This window comes from Meleagris gallopavo, chromosome 2 (genome assembly GCF_905368555.1).
Source record: "Meleagris gallopavo chromosome 2, MGAL_WU_HG_1.1, whole genome shotgun sequence".
NCBI lineage: Eukaryota > Metazoa > Chordata > Aves > Galliformes > Phasianidae > Meleagris > Meleagris gallopavo.
Window position 1 is genome coordinate 84,141,742 of NC_139405.1, and position 21,385 is coordinate 84,163,126.

General features: G+C 35.6%; 1 protein-coding gene and 1 long non-coding RNA gene across 2 annotated transcripts in view; one reads left to right on the plus strand and one right to left on the minus strand.

Annotated features, from left to right (window-relative positions):
* Positions 1 to 21,385, plus strand: part of EYS (EGF-like photoreceptor maintenance factor) — a 765,389-nt gene that overhangs the window by 156,035 nt on the left and 587,969 nt on the right. The gene's annotated exons all lie outside the window — the stretch shown is intronic.
* Positions 3,830 to 21,385, minus strand: part of LOC146545071 (uncharacterized) — a 57,609-nt gene continuing 40,053 nt past the window's right edge. The window contains exons 3-4 of the long non-coding RNA XR_014881558.1: positions 17,410 to 17,532; positions 3,830 to 5,540 (exon numbers count right to left, since the gene is read on the minus strand). This is a non-coding gene — a long non-coding RNA (uncharacterized LOC146545071). The remainder of the gene's footprint in view (positions 5,541 to 17,409; positions 17,533 to 21,385) is intronic.

A 21,385-nucleotide genomic window follows, 5' to 3' on the forward strand; every position in this document is an offset into this window, starting at 1 on the left:
AGCCTAGAACAGAGAGCTGAGGGGAGGCCTCATGGTGGCTGCAGCTCCTCACAGGGAGCAGAGGGGCAGCGCTGAGCTCTGCTCTCTGGAGGCAGTGTCAGGGCTGATGGAACAGCATGGAGCTGTGTCAGGGGAGGGGCAGCTGCAGGTTAAGGAAAGGTTCTGCACCAGAGGGTGATGGGCATGGAACAGACTGCCCAGGGCAGTGGTCATGGTCCTGAGCTGCTGGAGCTCAAGGAGCATTTGGACAACACTCTTGGAGTTTGATGTTTGGGTGGTCCAGGAGTTGGGACCTACGACCCTTGTGAATCCCTTACAACTTGGGATATCTATGATTTTCTTAATGATTTTCTTCAATGAAAAATTCACGTTGTCACTCCATGGACTGCTATTTTGACTCTGGCCGTCTGGAACCTGGCTTGGCTTTCACTGCACTGTCGCTGCTGCTGAAATGCACTGCCCACTGCCTCACTATGCTAACATTTACTGTTTGGTCTCCTGAAACACACAGACATGTCAACAAATGTCACGGGGTGCGATTTTTTCCTCATGTAGGAATTCAGTGAGATGCTTTTGTTTCATACACACTTCCACATCAGACAGCTTTTTGTCAGACTGCTTCTCTGCTATCATCTGTCACGCTACAACAAAATGTAATGGAATATTGTTGGGAGGGTTCAGCCTTTACTGCCATACTACCACCATCTACCTCTGAAAATATGTGCTAACATGGTAAAATAGGAGGCATTACTTTCAGAGCAGCCCTCACATTTCTTAGGATGTAAATATAACTTTAGTTCTCAATGAAGCATAATGTAAATTTACATTATGCTTCATTCCTCCAAATATGTACAGATTATTACTATGAATATGATCTTGCTAGTGTGGGAATAACTAAATACTTATTGTAGGTTTTAAAAGATAAATTCTCCCTATAAATTTCCTACTTGTATAATAGAAATTATTTAACACATACAAAAGAAAGAAGTATTTGCCTTACATTTGCTTTTCTGCCATGTAACTGTAATTTCATAAAGTTTTGTGTGTCACAGGTAATTCATGCTGTACAGGAGATATATTTTTTTCTTATTTTTGGAATAATGGAGGATTTGTTGTTTTCAGTGCTATAACCCCTTGCTGAAGCACAGATTAAATTGCAGGGCTCAGAGTTTAACTTGTTCACAAGCACAGAACAGAACCCGCACTCGTGTTTTTTCACCATAAGACATAGATAATACTGAGTAGTTCTTTCCTTAATTCAAATGTTGACTGTGTAGGGTAGAGTAGAATAGAATAGAGTAATTCAGTTGAAAGGGACCTCACAAACATTATAAGGAAGAAATGAGCTTGCTTGTAGATTACTAACTGGCTATTCCAAATACTGGTTATATATATTACAGAGGCTTCTAGTGTTTTAATGATCCAGAAATGAACAGGCAGAATGTTTTCAGTGATGGTACAACAAATGTAAGCAATACCATTAGAAGAATTGCTTCAGTATGGACACAGAACGTAAATGTACACTGGATTCCATTTTGTTTTGTAACAGAGCCCTTTTTCAGTTACTCTTGATTTATGGACTTTTTAATTAAGGGGTTACCACAAAACACAGTGTGACTAACTGAAATAGTAAGTGTAAGACTAACAGTTGTTATCTCAGTATCTCAGGCTTTTTTTTTATATATATATATATATATATATATAAATATTTTGAGTGAAGATGTTATACTTCTTCTTTCTGAGGAATTAAAGCTTGATTAGTTTGTGCAGTAATCCAACCTTTATGCCACTCCTGTATTAATTGTGGCTGTGTGTTCTCTGCTAGCTTTCCGTGCAGATGGCAATGTAATTTGGCAACTCAAAGATTTTTCTGAAAATTGTGCTAATGTGGCTCCTAACATATTACACCTTCATGAGCATAATACTAAAAATGTGCTAATCAATGTAATTAAATGGCAAGACTATAAGCTAATCTCTAAACCATATTTCATAGAATTATAGAATGGTTTGGAATGTGAAGAACCTTACAGTTCACCCACTTCCAACTCCTCTCATCTGGGAGAAGAACACCTACCACTACTTTAGGTTGCTCCAAATCCTATCCAGCCAGGCCTTGAACACTTCCGAGGATGGGGCAACCACAGCTTGTCAGGGCAGCCTGTGCCAGTGCCTCACAATTATCATAGTAAAGAGTTTCTTCTTCATGTATCATCTAAATCTACTCCCTTCTAGTTTAGTATCATTACCTTTATCTTGTCACTAAATTCCCTAATAAAGTGTCCCTCTTCAGCTTTCTTGTAGGCTCTTGTTAGGTAGTAGAACTATTTAGCTGAGAAAACTAAGCTTACCCTGAACAGTAGATAAACAGAAATCAAGATGGAATGACAATATAAGAATAGATTAATTTCTGCCAAATTTTCTGTATGATGCCTTGATATCTGTTATTATTCCCTAGAAATGAATATAAACTCTACTTTGTGTTCTATTTTTAATTGTGTGAAGAAGTTGTGAAGAAGAAATGCTACACAGAGTTTTATGCCAGAAGGATCATCAAAACACCTGTTCCCATTTTTGTGTTACAGATTCCTAACTTCCTACCACCTCCCTGTATTAATCACTAAAATTTAACATAACAGTCCTCTGACACAGTTACAGGGCCACAGTTACAGGGCATAGCTCATGTAAAGGAAAAAGATACCAAATGTGCCTCAAGCTTCTGCAATGGTAGAAGTAGGTTAAATAGAGTATAGTAATTTGATATCAGAAAAAAAAAAAAGTATATATGCTAATGTTGAGGAAAAATGCTGAAATTTGAGAACGCTGGCAATCAAATGTAGAGAAAATCTCTTTTTTCAAGATAAATCCATCAATTAACATGACTACAAGAATGCAAATAAGATATACTTCAAGGATAAGTATTTTGATGCCCACTCCTCCTCTGCACCAAATTGCAATAGACTCTGTATCTGTGTGGATAACCAAAGCCAGGCATGAAGGGCCTTAGAGGAGCTTGGCAAATTGTTTACTATGAGAATCTCACCAGAATGATTCCATAAAGTGAAGATTATGTGGCAATAAGTTTTAGCCTCAGTTTTGTCACTGTGTCTTTTTGAAGGTTTGGGTCATTCCTACTCTTGACTTCCCCATCAGTAAAATAGAGACTGTATGATTTCAAGATGGATGCTAAGAAGTTGATCCAGAAACTTCTACCAGGCACTATCTCTCTATATAAGGCTTTCCTTCAAAGAAAAAATTTGGGGACTATAAAGAAAATCTGGATTTTATCAATCCTTTTCTCAGAGTATTCAGCGTCATCAACTATTTATTATTTTTGTCATTTTCTCCCCCAATTCACAATAAAACTAAGTGAAACTAACTGAAGAAAGTTTATTGTTGGAGATCTTTGATTATTAAAGGTACATTTTTTTTCTCTCTAGAACAAGCATCTTCCAGGCAGGTAAGATGTCAGACTGCCTTTAACTATGGTTGAGATTTCATGCGTTGATAATAATTTCTGTCACTGAGTGACTGTTTATGTAAGCAAATTACATAGATTCCATGTTTCCAATGAGTTTAGAATGGCTGGCCCTTAGCAACCTGTACCTTATTTTCAGAATACTTTAAATATTTTTAAATACTTATAATATTTTTTAAATATTAGGAATTGGATTCCTCTTGCGAGTCTATATAATGTAAACAAACACAGTGTACCATGCCTTTAATACCCTTGAATTTAATGGAAATTCAGTAAGGTTGGGAGCAATAAACATTTTCTCTCCTTTAAAAATACTGAAGTCTTTATGTAAAAGAGATTTATGTATCAGAATATACACCTCAAGAGAAAATTGTTTCATGGATACTCTCCGTAACTGTGACAGTTCTAACTGATTTGACTTAGAATTTCAGTATAATTTTTCATTTATTTATTATAAATCAAAAAGAAGAATCATTTCTCTATAAAGATCTGTTTCCCTATAAAGAAAAAAATCCGAGTTCCTTTCTGTCCTTTCTTCTGATTATGTGCAGTCACTCTCTTTGAAGTATTCATCAGAAACAGCCAGGTGGTGGCTCCAAGGCATCAGCTGTTCTCCCTTGGGTTTATGTGCAAGATTCCTGATGTTCACTTTGTTCAGTACTGTTGTGATTGTTTTTGACGTCGTGGAGGACTTTCTGCCTAGTTCTGCAGATTCTGTCATTCTGTACACTTACAGAGCATGAGTAAATCCTGGAAATAATTCTCAAAAAGAAACTGTATAAATGTGCTTTATTAATTTAATGACAAATTGAATAGGGTATGGTAAATTAAATACAATATACTTGTCAGATGTAGGCACAGAAGTTATTTGCTGCTCTGTGTTCTAGCCTGTACTGTATCCAGGTTCGTTTATCATAAATTTATTCTGTAGTTATTTTGATCATACCTAAAGTACAGAAATACTTTGCACATAATTCTCCCCTATGAAGAAAGGCTAAGTGAACTGGGTCTGTTTAGCCTTGAGAAAAGACGACTGAGAGGGGACCTGATCCAGGTTTATAAATATCTGAGGTGTGGCGGCCATAGTGGTGAGGCCAGTCTCTTTTCAGTGGTACGTGGAGACAGGACGAGGGGAAACGGACATAAGCTGCAGCACAGGAAGTTTCGCACGAATGTGCACAAGAACTTCTTCACGGTGAGGATGACGGAGCACTGGAACAGGCTGCCCAGGGAGGTTGTGGAGTCTCCTTCTCTGGAGATATTCAAGTCTTGCCTGGACGCCTACCTGTGCGACCTGGTGTAGGGAACCTGCTTTGGCAGGGGGGTTGGTCTCGATGATCTCTAGAGGTCCCTTCCAACCCCTACAATTCTGTGATTCTGTGATTCTGTGATAATCAGAAAGTCAGAGTTGGTGTTCTACGAAACACATGACAGCAATTTAGGTGAAACTGAAAACTGTGGCTGAGTAAAATAAATCTATACAAGAGCTTTGATGAATACCCTACTGTCCTCGATGATATCATACTTTGTTTATTTCCTGTCTTCTTTGTTGTGATAATTTGTGCAAAGTCAGTCTACAGGTTAACAATGTATATTAAATTCTCTTAAATGTTCCAACTTCTCAAACTTGTGGTAGACTGATTGTAAGAATGTTCAGCCCAAATTTCCCTCCTTCCTCCCAGACAGCAGGGATTCAGTGTACCCTCTTACTGCCTACAGAATACCCTTGTTTGAATTAATCTTTCTAGGTTTCATCCCTCTTGATGTTTGATCTTGCCTTGAATTTCATCAATCCTTAGAAAATTTCTTCTTCCCATATCCACAAGGAAGGACACTAGCTGCTTAATCAGCATTACATTATGAGATCTGAAGCCTGCCCATTATGTTGTCTTTGCAGCAAGTTTTTCTCCATCCTGGTCAGTTTTCTTTCTTGTCTGAAGAAGAAAAGGGGTGGGTGTGGAAGTTTAATATACCTGTTTAATCAGTCCAAACATTTGAAAATGTAAATTGTCTTCAGCCCAGCTATTACTTTCACTGTGGTCCAACCTCAGTCAATGGAAGAGGTCTTAGAGAGATAGAAGAGGTGAGAAAAGACTGAATTAAATTTTTGCCTTATTTTTCTATTATTTTTTTGCTTCCCACCATTGCAACAAAATGAGGGGAGAGAAAGTTTTGTATTACCCCTCCCCAAAGTTAGCAGCTATTAATGATGTACTGTCTATTTATTAGCCCTTTGCTCTAATCTAGAGGATAGAATTGATTTGTAGCTTAGGTACATTTTCTTTATGTAGGAATAAACAAATCCAGACTATCTGTGGAACAATAAACTGTAAACAGTAAGACTAATATTTCTTTTCACAGCTGTACAATGGAATGTCATTGACATCACTGAAATTCCATATAATTTATCCCAGCTCAACTGAGCACAGGCCTCTTTTTTGAGCTAATGTCTGGAGCTATCTCTTCCAATTAGATGTTTCAGGAGCTTTTGAGGAGCCTTTCCAGGAGCTGATGAGTCACAATGCTGTTTTCATAGGGAAAGTGCATTTGGCAACAGTATAGGCTCATTCCCATTCTGTGACCAAGGCATGAACTGATATCATTAGGGATAAAGGGAAACTGTATCACTGTAAATTGCTTTATCTACTTAATAAATCTAACTTACATAATTTGTAATTTATCAAATTAATTTATGCCAGAGTACCTATTCATCACGATTTGGCAAAGTTGCTATCTCCTCTCTTCTTTTTTCCAGCAGATTAGTTCCTGCTTATACTGGGATGACCTTTGACAGTGTTTTGCCCCAACAGCAGCCCTTTGAAATCACTGATGTTCCACACACATCCTCTTGGGATATGTTTATGATTGATCTCTGTAGTTAAACTCTTGTCTCTTACACAGCATACTCAGATGTACAAAGACATTTGACATTGTATGAGAGCCTTGAGTGAATTTTAATTTCAGATCAGGTCTCTTAATCAAGAGTGGATCTTCTTTTTCAAACTGATGCAAAGCATTTATACCTGTTTTTGTAGTTCCCAGTTCTAATAGTAGTGTCAATTTAAAAATATATACTGTTAATTGGTAGAATGCCAAACATTTTGTTCATATCAGATGATAATTGAAAGGCAATGAGAATTTTAAAAAGAAAGTATCTACATGAAACAGGCATAAGAATATCTGAAAACATAAATATATCCACTGACCTCAAGAAAAAGAGGATTTTTTAGGATACTTATGTCTTTAATTAACAGATATTATTTGCTTTGATTCTGTATTAAGTAAAAATCTCCAACTCTAAACATAAAAAGTTTGAAAGTTTTGTATTTGATGTGTGAAATAATTGCAGTAGACAAGTCATTAGTCATATGGTTCACGTAATTATATATACAAATTTCAAAGAGCAGGATATTAGAGTCATTTAGTATATTCTAATTCCTAATTTTCTGTTAGATCACCAGAATTCATAAATACTGCTTCAATGAAATTATGATTATATGTATCTTGCTTGAGGCAAATCTGACAGCCAGCATATCCATACTGCAGTCATCTATTTTCTCTCCTGATACAAAATATTAAATTAAATGAAAATGCATGTTCTTATCACCTAGAAGAGGAGAACAGACATAGGGTTTTTTTTCTTTGTTTTGTTTTGGTTTTTTTTCCCCCTTTTTGCCTTAACATGCACATACTCGTGTTCAGTTATGTCAGTTTTATACTCTCACTTTCACCTAATGCATATACTTTTGATTTTCTAATATAAAATTCCTCTGCAAAAAGTGCTTTTTGCCCTTGATTCATCACTTTCAGTGTAGAGATAAAATGAAATGAAGAAAAAAAGAATTTCTGGCAAAGTATTTAATTATCTGTTTTTACAGTCATTACAAAACTGGAACTTGAACTGATTTGAATGTGAGTGGGAGATGTAAAACAATGCCCTAGAACACAACAAGCTGTGATTATTCTAGATATTCATCTGCTGCTGAACTATCAGGAGAAATTAAGATTATTCCTATAGTCTTAACATGTTGATACCAGGACAGATTAAAATAATTGAACTTCCGTACCTGAAGAAATTATTGGCTTAGATGTAAAATACGTTATACAAAATATATATCATAACTATATATATATTTTATATATATATATATAAAATATATATTATAACTATAATTTTAAAGCAATTGACTTGCAAAAGTACTGTCATAAATTGATTATTAAAGTGTCATTTTCCATACATAACTACTCTTCTAAAAACACTTGTGGTTTTGCACCTGTCTAAGCATTCTTAGGATGGACGAGAAGCTGGACATGAGCCAGCAGTATGCACTTGCAGCCCAGAAGGTCAACTATATCCTGGGCTACATTAAAAAAGGGGTGGCCAGCAAGTAGAGGGAGGTGATTGTCCCCCTCTACTCAGCTCTTGTGAGGCCCCATCTGGAGTACTGTGTCCAGGCCTGTGTCCCCAGTACAAGAAAGACACAGAATTTTTGGAACGAGTCCAGAGGAGGGCCACTAAGATGATCAGAGGGCTGGAGCACTTCTCCCATGAGGAAAGGTTGAGGGAATTGGGCTTGTTTAGCTTGGAGAAGAGAAGGCTTCAGATAAAACTCATTGTGGCCTTCCAGTAATTGAAGGGAACATACAGACAGGAGGGGGAATGGCTGTTTACAAGGATGGATAGTGATAGGGCAAGGGGGAATGGTTTTAAACTGAGACAAGGGAGGCTAGATTAGATATTAGGAGGAAGTTTTTTCACACAGAGGGTAGAGACGCACTGGAACAGGTTGCCCAAGGTTGTGGATGCCCCATCCCTGGATGCATTCAAGGCCAGTCTGGATGTGTCTCTGGGCAGTCTGGTGTAGTGGTTGGCAACCCTGAACATAGCAGGGAGGCTGAAACTAGATGATAATTGTGGTCCTTTTCAACCCAGTCCATTCTATAATTCTACGATTCTGTGAATATCTTGTTGAAATAGAAACAAAACTATATTCAGTAAAAAATGTTGACCCTTATAAGAAGTTCTAAGGACTGTGAATAGACCAGTTATTTCTGTTACAAATCATTTCATTTTAATCTCATTATTAATTTATTTCTTTTTTCCCATGTACATTCTATACATAGTCTTCACTAACTTCTTACTAATGACCCCTCAGAAGTTATCACAGAACGTGCCATAAATATGAGGAATTCTGAAAAACAGTAAGAATCTAGCATATGTGGTTGAATAAGTCAGTATATAGCATTTAATTATAGAAAAAACTGACTGTCTGCCAGATGATTTTATGCACAATTATAGCTATGCTGATTATAATACCAAGCAATTCAAACTGAAAATAGTCCTTATTAACTAAAGTTTAAAAAAATACCTTTCAGTGTGGTACTAAGCCATCTTCCTGAGCTTTGGCTAAATATTGGACTAGCAAGTGTAATCCTCTCCATGGAGGTCTTGGCTTGGGGAAATTAAGATCTAAGCCAAAGACAATTTAAATCAATAGAGAGAATCCTATTGACTTCAGGGGGATCAGACCTTTGGAGAACAGCCTGGAGGAACCAAAGCCAATCAGCCTACACTCTGCAATCCACATCTCCTCTAGCTGGTAATGCTGTTTTCCAGCAGAACTACTAAGCCATCTGGCACTGGAATTACCTGACAGTGCTGTTGTTTATCCATTTTTTTGTTGCCGTTTTTCTGCTGTTTGTTTGTTTTTAAGTATGTTTGCATAGGCTATATAAAGAAACAAACAAAAATATTTATATATTTATAAATTTATATAATCAAATGGAAAAGGAGTAAACATTGTGACAGATCTGGTAAAAGGAAATAGGTATATTCAGAATTTGCAATGTAAAGTAGATTTGGAGTAAATATTTCAGTAGAAGCATGAAGGCTCCATTGTAAAGTAATATAGAGAGAAGATAAGCCGTAAAAGACTATAAATTCTCAGAAAACCCACATATATCACTCATTTGCAACAAAAAATAAAGTGAAGAGAGATAACTATACTGTAGTTACACAGCATTAAACAAGAGTGTAGGTAGAACAGAAAGCACTGTAAAATAAGGCTGTGAAAATTGTGGAAAGAATTATATAGAGGTCAATGAACTGAACAAAGCCATCTTTAGTTTTCACCTCCATAATGTTTATATTTTTAAGCTCTTTGTTGTTCTGTAGTGATTTTAAGCATTTGCTACAGCTATACTACAGCTGCAGTAGATACTGTAAACACTGAAGAATATGGCTCTGTACTCAATGCAGTCATTGTTTCATATTCAGCATTTAGCTACAGATCACATACAATATATGTACTAGGTTTTCTTCTTTTTTTTTAAATAAAAAATATACTTATTTGTGACACAGTATATCTGTGTTATCTGTTCTTAATCATCGATTTTTGCTGGACTCTATGTCAGTACTTGCATAAAGTTGTGAACCACAAACCAGCCATTCCAGCTGCAGATAGCTAGATATTAAATGCTGCCTGTTCAATCAACTGACATAAGAAACAATATTTGAACTATTTCTCATTCTTCTTCAGGATAGAAGAATCACAAACCATTTCAGTTTCATCTTTGTTTATGCACTGTGCAGAGAGATTCAGCTGCATTATTCTCATCAGTGGTTAATGAGCTGCAGTACAGCCTACTGGCTTTTAGATTCCTCTTTTCTCTCTGAAGGCATTGTATTGCATTTCTCAGCTGTAAAAACAAGAGCTCACAGTCAGAGCTCTGGATGGTATAGGCAAAACCTGGAATGCTTTTTCAAATCTGCTCAGATGTGAGAAATTAATTTCATTCTGTGCCTGTTTTCATTTCATTATTTCATTACTTTGTCTGACTAATCTTTGTATGTTCTAAGATACTAGATCTTCCATAACAGTAGGCATCTTATATATACCAGCATTTAGTCTTCTGAATTTAACCATCTGAACAAGCTGGGATTTGCAACACAATTAATTGACAATGAAAAAACAGTAAATAAAAGAGGAAGAAAGGTTAAATATGGGTGACAAGTTAGACGTTTCTTATCAACATTCTTTCTTTTTAGCTGAAGGCCTCTTTTTATAAGATATATTTATTGCATTTTTTAAGTTGGTATGAAAACTGCCCAAAAGAATTTTAAAAATTATTTTTAGTGTTAGTAGTTATAAAGCAAAATGAGTTGAAATAATGTAGTTTAAGACAAAAGGAAATTGAAAATTGATTGGATTTCAATCAGTTCTTGAGTAAAAATTTTAATTTGAACAGAAGTTCATAAAGAGTATTTTAAATAACTGTTCTACACCAAAATATTCAGCCTGAAGATCTAAAATTTCATGCATTAAATGGCTACACCCAAAAGTAACAATAGAGAGTTAAGTTTTTTGGAGACCAACTGGTTGTAGGCTCACAAAAGGAAATAAACATTGACAAGATCAGCATAATTGCAGCCTAATGCCAGTGTAGTTGATATGCCTGCATTCTAAATCTAAAAATAGTTTAAAGACAGATTTAAAGGAGTAGTGCTATGTAATTTTCTCATAAAATTAATTATGTGGTTATTTAAATTAGTTGTAATAGCAGGAATCAAAATATCAGAACAATTTAATTAATACATTGCGTGGCATATCTTAGCTTCAGATGAGTTTGCCTCATCAAACTGCTTTCAGTAATTGTTTGGCTTCTTAAAACATTCAGTGAGTGTTGAGTGAAAAGGAAAAAGGCAGAGGCATTTGAGGTTGAATCAGGTTGGATAAGGATCCACTACTTTAGATTTTCTGGCAACCTCAGAGAGAAGCTTGTTGAATAAATTCCACACACATATGCTGAAGTCATTTATTCATAAGTCTTACAAGCATGTGTGTGCTAAAATGTTATGGCATTCTAAATTAATACCACTAATAATGTTTCTATAAATCCTTTGATCTGATTTTAGCATGCAATTTTAATAAAGAGGTTTGGAAACCTAGGACCCACTTGGTCTGTCGCCTGTTCTCTACAATGACGCTGAAATGCTATTTTTTCTATGTTGTTGCTCAATCTTCCACTTTGAGCCAGTAGAAGAAAACGCTAGATGAGGAGAAATGGTGAACTGATCATAGTGATGAAAGCTAGGATGGAGGAATTCCCACACACTACACGTGAAATTCACATAACCAGCAAACTTGACCTAGGTGGTCCCGCCACTAGGCCTTTCTCTTGTTTATGGCCTTCCTTCCAGTCTGCAATGCCACACACAGATTTCTGACTTGAACTCTGAGAGTCTTCACTGCTGCCAAACTGAGTCTCAAACACAGAGAAGCCTCATTAGCAACCTCCAAGAGATTTCTGAGTGTACTCATAGAAACCCTGTGAATGGGTTTCTGGTCTACAACCTATTCATTCGTCTATAAACAGCTCTTCTCAGCACATGATCCACAGTCTCCCACTTTAAAATATAATAAATCAGTTTGTAGCTCTCATCCTGTGCATTCTGCAAACTTAGCAGCATAAATTATTTCCTGAGTTACACTTGGTGTGTCTGAAGTAGCCTGCTCCAGTTGAAAAATGACTAAGGAAATGAGTGAGGAAATAACTACACAATTACTTTTAAAGCAAAATAAGAGATGCTAGTCAACTGTAGCATTCTTTGACCATGTGATTTATTTTATAGGCTGCTTGGTGTTCTCCTTTCAAAAAATGAAAAGTTTGAGTGCCAGCTCACAGTAGAATCCCTATTTTGAAAGTTATGTGATATTTCTTTCTATCCTGCTGACTCTGTATTTCAACATAAGGGTGAATTTCATGCTGTACCAATGGGGTCCAAATCCAGTAGAGTATTTAATCACCTGAGTATCTCCAATTATATAAGTGCCTCCACTGAAATCAATACCATTCCTCACACTCTTAAAGTGTACCCCTACTTAAGTGCTTTCTTGGATTCAAGCCTAAAATACTATCCTTAGAAAGTGTGTTTCTTTTTATTTCAGAGTAATGTAATAATAAATAGATATTTATGGAAAACTTTCATTTTTCTGATGCATGCTCATTTCAGAAGGTCAGATTGATTCAATTGATCACGTTAATAAAAAAAATAGAAACAAAAAATTTAATTTAATACAGTGATCAGTTTCCTTTAAATAATTTGGAAATGCTGTTTTCATTACAGTTGTGGACATATTTAATTATTATTTTTTCTACATAGTGCTATAAAAATTAAGATTAATTGGAGTGGAGATATAAATAGATTTCATACAGGCCTGAACAGAATGATGTAATTTAGTTATTGTTATTTTTGTGAGCTCAAGAAAGAGCTGTTACTTGGTTGAAAGGTAGCATTACAAATTTCTGTCTGACAAGTAAAAATTTCATAGAAATCAAAATCAGTAATAGCCTAATTCTTCTTAACAGTGGAATGGAGAAAATATACATATAGCATGTACTCTGTAGATGATGTAGACTTTCTTGTACATCTTCCTAATTTATAGAGTCTTGTATTTTTCAATCACACTTGATTGAACCTTTGTCTCAAGACAAAGTTTTGAAGACCTGAAACCTTCCCAAATTGTTTTAAAAATACCAAACCAAGGACTAAGCACAGGATTGTCATAATGGTCTCACTGCTACTATTCTTCCCAGTCATATTTAATCTCTCTCATTTGATACATATAACATCATCGTTTTTGAAACAATTGGCATGCTTTGGTGACCCATCAGCCTTTTGTAAGTAACTCTGAATTATAGTTCAATTCTTACTAAAAGACCCAATTTCTTAGTTTAGCATTCGATTTTGGAAAAGTTGGTCTTTTCTCTTACAAAGTAATGTATTTTTCTGAAAACACTGAACACATTTAGGCCAAGGAAAGATCTCTTCCATATCAATAGACAAAATTACTTCTGTCTCAGCTCATTTTATTTTCAGTAAATCTGAGGAGCCCTTATTTTGCATACCACTGAAGTGCTATTCAGAATATTTTTTGATAGAGGCAAAAATTATAAGTGCTGTTCCAAAAGTAATGCCTCACATTATATTATTCTCTCCCATGACATGAGGCAGATCTTGGTCTTACGGCAATAGAGCTTGAACCTTTTCATCAGTATTCCATTACCTTTTGTTGCCGTACGGCAGATTGCAGTAGAGAAGCAATCTGCCAGAGCGGCCTCTAACATGGTAGTGCATGTGAAGCAACAGTGAGGAACTGAATACCTCCATGTGAAAAAAAAATCATCCATTGACATTCACTGACGCTGAACATTTACGGAGACCAAACAGTGGATTTGAGCACTTGTTCCAAGTTTTGTCTTAATGAAAATTAATCCCTTAATTAACCAGGGATGACTCAGCTCATTCTTTTAATGAGAATGAGAATTCACTGCCTCCATGAACTGAGAATTTAGTAAGTTGAATACCTGCTATTTAATGTTATCTGTAATACTGATGAAATAGAAAATATGTCAGGATCTCTGTAAAAAAATAGGGGTAATTCCCAAGTTAAAATGAAAAACTTGACTTATCTCTTAAGTATAACTTTGCAGTATTTTCAGTGAATGCTTTAACAATGGTAATGAAACATGTATGGATGCATTCATGAAAATTTTGCAATACGACCATACATAAAACATCTTTGTTTTCAGCATTTTACTAATTTAATTTCTTATTTTTAATATTAATCATAGTTGTTTTTTTTTCTATTAATATTAAATTTAGAGGATGTAGGATAGATATGTCTGTAAGTTCAAAAGGAAATGATTCTTAGTATACCTTCATATTTGCAGTGTCACAAGTAATAGTGTTTCATTTATGCTCTTGGGTTGTGACATTGTATCACAGAATTATTGAATATCCTGAATTGGAAGGAATACACAAGGATCATTGAGTCCAGCTTCTGGCTCCACACAGGACCACCTAAAATTCAAACTCTATGTCTGAGAGCATTATCCAGATGCTTCTTGAATGCCAGTAAGCTTGGTGCCATGATTACTGCCCTTTGGAGGTTGTTCCAGTGCTTTACTACCCTCAGTGAAGAACCTTCTGAAATCTGACCTGAATCTCCACTGTCACATCTTCATGCTGAATGCAGGAATGATCTTCAGTAGTTACAGTCTGATGTTCAGATGTGCAATGGTCTAAACATGTGATGAAAATGAATTATGCTAAGATTCAGACTGACATTTTTTTGTTGTTGTTGCACACATTTCTTGAAGGCAGGAAAGGTAATTTACCCTCCACTGTGACTATTTATTAGCTTTTTAATTGCCTTGGACTAGCTCTGTACAGGAAACCATTAAATCATTTTTTAAAAGAAAGGATGTGTGTGGTGGCTGAAAGCGTCTGTGTGGTTAATTTCTAAATAAATAAATTGCACTTATTCAAACACTATTTCTAACACCTGTTCCAGAGCAATTTAAGGTAATATTACATTCTCAGTTTGTTGCTTTTTTAAACAATTATAGATGGCATGGATTATTGCGATGACAAAACAGCAACCCTCCAGTCACAACTGTCTTCTAGTTTATTTTACAAATACTCAGAGATGCACATTTATGTTTCATTCCCTAGACATGAATTGTGCCTTTGAAGGAAAAAAATAAAGAATATTTTTTTCAGAAAATAGAAGTTTATCATGTTTTCCTTCAGTAGGTGGAAAAAGATTTTATAATAACCTGATATAACGAGAAAAGTTTATTGAAACATATGTGCTGAAACTAATTGGAAATACTCTTTGAATAAATAATTAACAATCAGAAATGTAAGCATGTGTAGAGCAAACAAAGGCGATGACAGAGTCTTTATTTGAGAAACAGGCACTATAGGAAAAGATATCAAAGAGGAATTAACGCACCCCTCCCAGTAACAGTTTAGAGAAAGGGATTAGCTGAGGAATGCAGCCTTCTCCCATTCCTACTCTTGCGCCACAGGAGAAAAAAAGGGCAGGGGGAAGGTGAACCGTCTCAGATCAGATTGCACATGCGCTTACGGAAGCATCCCTGAGACAGAAAGGGTGGCATTAGCCCCTGCTCCAGGCATTCACGTGCTCACATAGCTCATGTATTGGTTCAGGCTGTGACCTTGGAATTCCTCTACAGCATGGAAATCAGCTCCCTGCTTAAGTCCTTATATAAGTTTTTCGGATGTTGTACTAAGGGAAATGGTTTAGTGGGAAGTACTGGTGATAGGTGGACAGTTGGACTGGATGATCTTAGATGCCTTTTTCAATCTTGGCGATTCCATGATTCTATGGAAGTATGAAGGAACCAGAAGATCTCAGTATCTGGAAGAGTATGTCAGAGGATGTCTCAGTCTGTGTTCCTATCAGGCTAACACCAGGTTTTGAGAAAAGTGACAGGAAGTTATATTTAAAATGGATCAAACTTTGTTTCAAAGAAGCAGTATATAAATTGCCCATCTGAACATCTCTTGTATTTTCATTTGTATTGCTTGTAGTTGCTGACATGACTTGGAATTTATATGCCTTTTAGATGTTTCTTTTATTCTTAAGTATACGCTAGTAAACACTCTCAAAATCTTAAAGTTAACTCCATTGGTCTTACAAGCATATTTAATGGGATACATTAGCTCTGGACAGCTGATCCTTGTTGTTTCTTACTGTCTTAACTGTATGAATTTACCTTACTGGAAAATAAGCTTTACTAAAAATTCCAGTATGAGAAACTAAAGAACTGCTCTTTTTTTCACATTCAATCTTCAAGGAGACAGGTTTCAAAGCATTTAAGTGCTCAATTTCCACTGACTGCTAATTGCAGTTAAACACCTGACTTCCACTCACAAAGTCAGTGGAGAGTAGCTCCCATGCGTACCTTTCATTTAATCTTACTGAAAATAACACTACAGGTCACATAACTAAGTAGCTTAGTTTACAGGTCACATAAGTAAGTAGTTTAGTTTATTAATTACACTTAAGATTTCTTCACTGTTGGTTTATTTTATAAATATTAAATATTTTAGCCTTCCTCAGTAGCAGAGGCCATTTTCATGTCCTGTCATCTTAAAGTTTTATTAAGCAAATATTCAGTTGTTACTGTATATAAAACTATTGTTAATCTGATCTCTCAATTTATTTTTCCCATGTAATTGTGGGTTTGTTTGTTTGTTTTGGTAAGTTGTTTATTTTATTACAGTGCAGTGAAAAGATATCTGAAAGTGGACAGGAAGAAATTGTTAACTTTCCTGAAACAATTAATATACTTAATAACACCTAAGTCGTATGTTCTGACAGGAATCACTATTTTGTCTGTTAAAATAAATTAAAGTAGGCTACAATCAGGAAGCCTTTTTATTTCCATCATGTATTTTATAAATATTTTACCTAAAATGCTTAACATAAATGAAAAGCTAGTTGTAGGATGACTCTATAGAGTAGTTAGTTTTCACCTGTCATAGCCCAAACCTAACTTAGCAGTGAAATGTTCGTGAACTTTTCTTCATGATACTCACATGACTGTAGATATATTTATAATTTGTTTTCTTCTGAAGTCACAATGTCATGGTTCCCAACTAGGTAATTCCAGTAATAACACACAGTAGATTCATTGTGTAATTCTGTGTGTAATAACACACAGAAATTCATTTCTATTCTCAAAGCAGGTCCCTTCAAAAGCCTGAATGAGTCACATTGTTTAGGATATTTGTGGGATATTATTGTACTTTTAAGTCCCTTAAGACACTGCCTCTCCATTGTATTGGCACTGTGCTCACTTCAGTGGAACATTTCTAAGAGAATAGCTAAAACACTACAGAAGACTGAGTTTTCAAATTCCATTACTTTGTTCTATGGAAAAATGCACTTGAGACACTCTATTTATTCCAATATCCACTGGTGAAACAAACATATTCACAGATATCAGAGAAATGTGCAATCTACGCTAAGGGACCTGCTTTAGTAAGGGGTTGGTCTAGGTGATCTCCAAAAGTCCCTTCCAACCACTATGATTCTGTGATAAAGTTCCTTTCTTACCTGGCATAAGAGGTACAAAGCAATTCTGAGTAAGATTTTAGAGCTGCATAATTTTTCTTTGAACAACCAGTCTTCTTATCATTCTTAGCTGTTTGGTAAAAAAGGAAATGCAGACCAGAATTCCTTTAAAGAGAAAGCAGAAATAAATTTGACTACATATGAATTCTGCAAAGATGTGAAATTTAACAAAATCTACAGAGAAATGAAAAAAGATAGAGAAGAACAAGAAAAAAAAACCTCCTTTTAGAAATAATATGAAAGATTTTTGAATAGAAAGGCATGAAAGAGGTGGACCTACTAATAAACTGAATAATGTTTACTCAGACAGACTTCAGGTAGATGAAACTTTTACAAGAGAAAAAAGAAAATTGTCTTTAATCAGTAAATACAGTAATACTAATTCTAAACAGAAAATCACTGATTATGGAGGACGAATAATGAAATATTGGGAAATATATAAATAGGTATACTTGTACACCTATAAATACGTACTCAAGCTGTTTTGTTGTTGTTGTTGTTGTTGTTTTCCCTAAAAAAAAATTCCAAGTTGATACATATATAAGAATTATTGGCTTGAAGAAATCAAATGGAAATTCAGCTGAGAAAGAAATTTTACTCTATTTCTTTGGATTGTAGGAACACAGATAGTTTACATCTAGTTATGCGTTTATCTTTGCTTAGTTTGTCTGTACAAAGTAAATTTCTGATGATTGTGAAAGTGCAAAGAAGCAACACTATTTAGCTAGAAGGCAGAATTTTTCTGCTTAGTGAAGAATATGTGATTAACTGAAGGCAATTCTGATAATTTACATCTACATCAGGTTTTTTTGCACAACAAGTGAATCAAACCTTAGTGTTTAGGCAGATTTCTAATCAGGATACAGATAAAAAAAAAAAGCTTGCATTTCAGTGGTTATATATCATTAACTCATGATGGAACAACATTGTCATGCAGTACAAATTTGAATGATTTTTTCCCCATCATAATTTCACACTGTAATGCCAGCATGATAGACTCATAATGGGCTCCCTATAGACACATGCAAAAATCATTCTGTCATGGTTATCTCACCTCGTAACAGCATAGAAAGTAGTTGGTCTCCATGGTCTTCCATTAAACTGTCACATCACTGTTAAAATTCTCTGTTTTGGGAAATGGTGATGGTACATCTTGAATGCTGCAAATAATAACTACTTCATTGCTCATACTCAGTAGTTTTTTATAACCAGATTACTCTGTTACTCATGAATGAGAGGGAAAATCATTTTTCAGTAGTGATGATAGAGATTAACCATTTTCTTTGTTTAGCTGTCTCAAAATGATTCCACAAGCCTTTTAACCCTAGTACTAATTCTCATAGCAATATTTATGTTTCTTCGTATTTGTACTTTGCCTTGTCCTAATTTTTGAGTCTAAACATGCATTTTTGCCTCATTACTTTTTTTTTTCTTTTTTTTCTTTTTTTTCTTTTTTTTTTCGCTAAATATAGCTCAGCTACTCCCTCAGAGGATATAAACTTGATTTTTGATATTTCTGAGTATTTATTTCTCACAAATGTCTTTTTCTGCCTGTATCTTACTATAGCTGCACACATATTCACTGAGATCCTTGATGGAAGAGAAATGTGTTATAATGTTCTTCCAAGGAAAGAAACTAAACCCATTGTGCTTGGTTCTAAACTTAAATTCTTTTAATTTAATAAAATCTTTCATCTTAATCATAAAACCAGAAAGCAAAATCAATTTCAACACACCAGAAAAGCATGTTAGTGAGAAGGTTATCCCTTTGAATGTTTAGCAGATAAAATATATCTGGTACACCTAGTGTGTCCAAGCATTTGTCAGAGCAGACATGAAGGCCAGGAGAAACCTCGACTGAAGCATAGGTAGAGAAAAATAAGAGGCACCATGTGGCATAATCTCCAACCTAGGATGGAGTACAATCCCCAGGACCCAGACTGAGCCCTAGGGCAGAATACTGCCATCCAGATCTCAGCAGGCAGTGAACAGTGGCTCTCTTAAGGCTGAGCAGCAGCAGGTAGTGGCCTGCAGGTCACCTATTTCCTGATTTTGTTTGATGTCAAAAGTGATGCTCTCCTTTCCAGGCACTTGGACCTAGAATGTTGTGAAGAGAGTTTTCAGGTCTGACAGGCTCCTGAGACATCTCATCTGCTGCTTTCCTACATGGTCACCAAAAATAATGTCAGAGAGACACTGGGAAAGAACACTCAGGACATGGGGACCCTACTGATAGTCTCCTTGATCTTGCTTGTGAAGGTAGAAGGCTTGAGGAGGAACATATGGCAGCAAGACAGGTTCTGGCTAGGTATAAAGTAAAGCTTTTCAGCAGGAGGATGGTTGAGAATGGGCTGGCCAGAGAGGTTGTGCAGTTTCTCTCTTCGGATGTTTTCAAGACCAGAGCACATAAAGCTTTGAGAAATTGGATCATTGTAGAATGTCCTGAGGTCAAAAAGGACCTTTAAAGATCATCTAGTTTCAATCCCCTGCCCTAGGTAGGGTTGCTGTAGCAGAAATGAACAGCCTGAACAAGTGATTGAGCACCTGGAGGAAAGGCAGGGCCAACCCAGGGGAGCTCAAGTGCATGCAGTGCACCTGAATAACCAGATGGGGTGGAGCCAGGATCCACCCCTTCCCAGAACTCATTTAGGGGTTGGCAGTAAAGGCAAAAGTACCTTGCTGTAGATCCCTGCCTACCAGAGGCCTTCTGAAGGTAAGTAGCTCTTTTTGTTCATTTCTGCATCTGTGGCTGCTGTGTTTGGGCTTGTCCTTGTTTGCTGTAGCCAAAGACTTTGCCACCCCACTATTGTTACTGTACTTTCCACCACATTATAGCATTACAGATGCTAACAACTAGACCAGGCTGCCCAGAGCCACATCCAGCCTGGCCTGATCCCCTTCATGGATGAGGCATCCACAACCCTGGGCAGCCTGTTCCAGTGTGATATGGTCTCAAAGTTGACCCAGCTCTGAACATGCAGCTGGACTAGATAGCTGTCTGAGATCCCTTCCCTGCTGGTTTATTCTGAATTTGTAAACCTATGATAAATGCATCAAAGATAGATAGTAATTCAGTTTTCCTATTTTATTACAGTTCAATTCTTTTGGTTTACAGGAATATACAAATCTGAACAATAATCTTGTATGTTATATGATCTAAATTCCCTGTACCTAAAATATTTCTTGCATTTATTAATTTACTAGATTTTTTTTTTTTAATCACTATAATATATGCTCTCCTATTTTTTATATCCAGTTCTGAGATTGTAAAATATTTGAGATGGTATGTTTGGCTAGTAAGTCTTTAATGTAGTTATTTGCGGAACTGTGTATCAACTGGTATATAATAAAATTATATTAATAAAAATTAAATAATAATAAAAAAAGTAAATAAACTTTTCTTTCCCCCTAATAGAAGATCTCCAAATACTTCAAAACCACTCTGCAAGAATGCCCTTCAATGATCTCCTTATTTCTTTAGAAAATCACAAGGATATACTGAGTTTAGTCTGTTATCCACTTCGATTTCTTAAGTACCCAAAAGAGAAAAACTATGAATTCAGCTTTAGAATAACCTTTAATCTAAAATAACCTGTATATATTATATTCCTCAGAATTAATTTCGCAGCACTCCAGTTAAATTAGAACTAATAGTACAGCTGGAAATGTAATAGTAATTCATTGGCTACCTGGAAAACTTATAACTGTTGCACCTGACAGACTGTATTTAGAGTAAGAGTAATAACAACTAATTAAAAGATATGTAAGGAATACTTTTTTATTACTTTTGTTTTTTTTTTTTATTTTGAATTCTTGCTACATTATTTATTTGAGAATTTAAAGAGATTTGCAAACAGAAAGATTAAAATGTATAAGTCAGTATCTCTTTTAATGGTAGAAACACAAAACACAGAGCAGAAGAAATTGATTCAAAAATTCAGAACTACATCTACATTGG